This window comes from Nematolebias whitei, chromosome 19, assembly GCF_014905685.2.
Source record: "Nematolebias whitei isolate Nwh7 chromosome 19, NemWhi1, whole genome shotgun sequence".
Taxonomy (NCBI): Eukaryota; Metazoa; Chordata; class Actinopteri; order Cyprinodontiformes; family Rivulidae; genus Nematolebias; species Nematolebias whitei.
The window spans coordinates 2,305,323-2,308,866 of record NC_056516.1 but is presented as its reverse complement, the minus strand read 5'-3'; the positions used below and the strand labels follow the sequence as shown (position 1 = coordinate 2,308,866).

Sequence of the window (3,544 nt, the reverse complement as noted above, 5' to 3'; positions counted from 1 at the left end):
GGGGGGGAAAGCGGTACGCCACCAACACTATTTATAGTGGGAGTGGTGTGCTGCTGACCTCAACTCGGGATGTTGATGGTCAGTGGGCGGAATACTTTGAAGACCTCCTCAATCCCACCGGCACGTCTTCCACTGAGGAAGCGGAGCCTGGGGACTCTGGATCAGGCCCTCCAATCTCTGGTGCTGAGGTTACCAAGGTAGTTAAAAAGCTCCTCGGTGGCAGGGCCCCAGGGGTGGATGAGAGTCGTCCGGAGTTCCTTAAGGCTCTGGATGTTGTAGGGTTGTGTTGGCTTAAGCGACTCTGCAATATTGCGTGGACATCGGGGGAAGTTCCCCTGGATTGGCAGACCGGGGTGGTGGTCTCCCTATTCAAAAAGGGGGACTGTACAGTGTGTTCAAACTACAGGGGAATCACACTCTTAAGCCTCTCTAGTAAGGTCTATTCGGGGGTTCTGGAGAGGAGGGTCCATCGGATAGTCGAACCTCGGATTTAGGAGGAGCAGTGCAGTTTTCGTCCTGGCCGTGGAACACTGGACCAGCTCTACACTCTCTGCAGGGTCCTGGAAGGTGCGTGGGAGTTTGTCCAACCGGTCTACATGTGCTTTGTGGACTTGGAGAAGGCTTTCGACCGTGTCCCTCGGGTAACCCTGTGGGAGATACTCTGGGAGTATGGGGTACCGAGCCCTTTGATACAGGCTGTTAGGTCCCTGTATGACCGGTGTCAGAGCCTGGTCCGCATCGCCGGCAGTAAGACGGACTTGTTCCCGGTGAGAGTTGGACTCCGCCAAGGTTGCCCTTTGTCACCGATTCTGTTCATAACTTTTATGGACAGAATTTCTAGGTACAGCCAAGGTGTTGATGTTGAGGGGATCCGTTTTGGTGGTCTTAGGATTGCGTCTCTGCTTTTTGCAGATGATGTGGTCTTATTGGCTTCATCAGATCGTGATCTACAGCTTTCGCTGGAGCGGTTCACAGCCGAATGCGACATGGCCGAGAAGAAGATCAGTTCCTCCAAATCCGAGGCCATGGTCTTGAGCCGGAAAAGGGTAGAGTGCCCTCTCTGGGTCACTGAGGAGGTCCTACCCCAAGTGGAGGAGTTCAAGTATCTTGGGGTCTTGTTCACGAATGAGAGAAAAATGGAGCGTGAGATCAATAGGCGGATAGGTGCAGTGTCTGCAGTGAAGCAGGCGCTGTACAGGTCTGTCATGGTGAAGAGAGAGCTGAGTCAAAAGGCGAAGCTCTCAATTTACCAATCGATATACGTTCCTACCCTCATCTATGGTCATGAGCTTTGGGTTGTGACCGAAAGAATGAGATCTCGGATACAAGCGGCCGAAATGAGTTTTCTCCGCAGGGTGTCTGGGCTCTCCCTTAGAGATAGGGTGAGAAGCTCGATCATCCGGGAGGGATTCAGAGTAGAGCTGCTGCTTCTCCACGTTGAGAGGAGCCAGTTGAGGTGGCTTGGACATCTGTTTAGGATGCCTCCTGGACGCCTTCCTGGTGAGGTGTTCCGGACATGTCCCACCGGAAGGAAGCCCAGAGGAAGACCCAGGACACGCTGGAGGGACTATGTTTCTCGGCTGGCCTGGGAACGCCTCGGGATTCCCCCGGAAGAGCTGGCCCAAGTGGCTGGGGAGAGGGAAGTCTGGGCCTCCCTACTTAGGATGCTACCCCCACGACTCAACCCCAGATAAGTGGAAGAAAATGGATGGATGGACACCTGAAGAACTTTACTTTAAAAACCTGAGATATTCTGGTGATTTTTGAAGTAATATTTTGTCAAATGGTTATCCAACGTAATGAACGGTGACATCAGTCACTGAAAACAGAAAAAAAGAGCAGATGTTTTCTTCCAAGCTATGCTAAAGCTAAAAGCTAACCAAACTAAAAGCCCCTTTAAAAACATGTTTTTTCCCCAAAAGATTTCTGTATTAATACATACTGCAATACAGAAAGCCTGCTGAGTCCACTAGACTTGTCGTCCCCCCGCGGAATGTTCTAGGTCACCATGCGCTTGTCTGTGCAGGGTGGTTTTCTTTTTCATTATCAGGGTTTTCTCAGCCAAGAAGAAAGAGTTTGATATGATTTTTTTTTTGCCTCCAATTTCCTACGTGTGTTCAGTTTCACTACTTCATTGTCTGTCTAAACAGATCTCCCTTGTAAATGAGTCTCTGAGGCTCAGTGTGATTTATCTGTCTAAATAAAGGTTGAATTAATGAAGAAAGTCGTCCATCTGTCTGATCTGGTTTAACAGAGGTTTAATATTGACTCATGTAACAATCTTTCAAACTTACATGACATTTTTGAGAAATAGCTGTTTAATAAACTTTAAAAAAATAAAGACACTAAATTGAACCCTCATTTAGTTAATCATGGTCCTAGCCCACTCATCTCACCATATTCTAACAGTCTGAAGTCATGCTCTAACGGTACTACCTTCTGACAACTGCTTAACAGGATGTTGCTTCAAAAACCACCACACAATGTCTTTAAGCTGGCATTGTTCCAGGTTTAGTGCATTTGAAGATTATATTTACCTTTAGTAAAGTGTTTTACAGGGAACCATGAAATAATTACACTCCCTTTGAATTTGTCAGCACCAGAAGCTCCTTTCATTTATCATATTGGCATACATCCTTTATTTAATGTAAAAAGTCACATTTAGTGCAGCTTTAGCAACTTTTTGGTTGAAGTGTTTCAACGTCTTCAAAGCTAGTAATGAAACACTGAAACAAGGTGTTTCATTAACTGATCAAATTCCAGACTTTTACCATGCACTGTACATACATTGCTCATTTTAGGAGTTAAAAATAGTCAAACTCTCAGATAGTTGAGGGGGTGGAATACCAAATAGGAAAATATAGAATCAGTATTTGAGAACCAAAACACAGAACTTGTTCAGGACATTTAAACAGATTTGTTTTAAGACTGCAGTCTCTTTTGGGAAGGCACTTCATGAAGTGACACCCTGCCAAGTGACAGTGGGTGTTTATTGGCTCTGATTCTGAGTTTTATACTCACAGATAGGAGGAGAGAGATTCAGTCTGAGATCCATCTTTAGGCCTACATCATTAAGAACAGAAAACTTCTGTAATCTCTGAATCTGAATAGACTTGGCAAGTGAGATGCAGCTTACATAAAATCAATTAGATTTTAAGATTGGTTTCACCTCAAGTCTTTAAAGTCTATGACATATCACTTCAAGTCTTCCTGTGGTACAAAAACAGGTTCATTCTCAGAAGTTTTGTATTGAGTGAGTCAGCAGCGCATGGTCTAAATATAAAGTCTTATTAAGCTAAAAGCTTCACTGGCTTCCCCATGACTCTTTCCCATCCCTCTTCCAGACTTCTTTACCTCACCAGAAAATTCAGACTAATAGGATGCCCCTTCCTTCAAATTAGATTAATGAGCAGACACATTTTTTGTGGTGTGCACCAATTCACCATCTCTTTTGGCAACACTTGCAGACTTTTTGTGAGATTTCTTGTTTGTAAACAAAAGCTGATGGGGTGTGTGTGTGTGTGTGTGTGCGGGGGTGGGAGGG

At 45.4% G+C, this 3,544-nt stretch overlaps 1 protein-coding gene across 1 annotated transcript in view; it reads left to right on the top strand.

Annotated features, from left to right (window-relative positions):
• The window catches only part of kcnk9 (potassium channel, subfamily K, member 9), a 103,782-nt gene that overhangs the window by 99,130 nt on the left and 1,108 nt on the right, over positions 1–3,544 (top strand). The window lies entirely within an intron of this gene.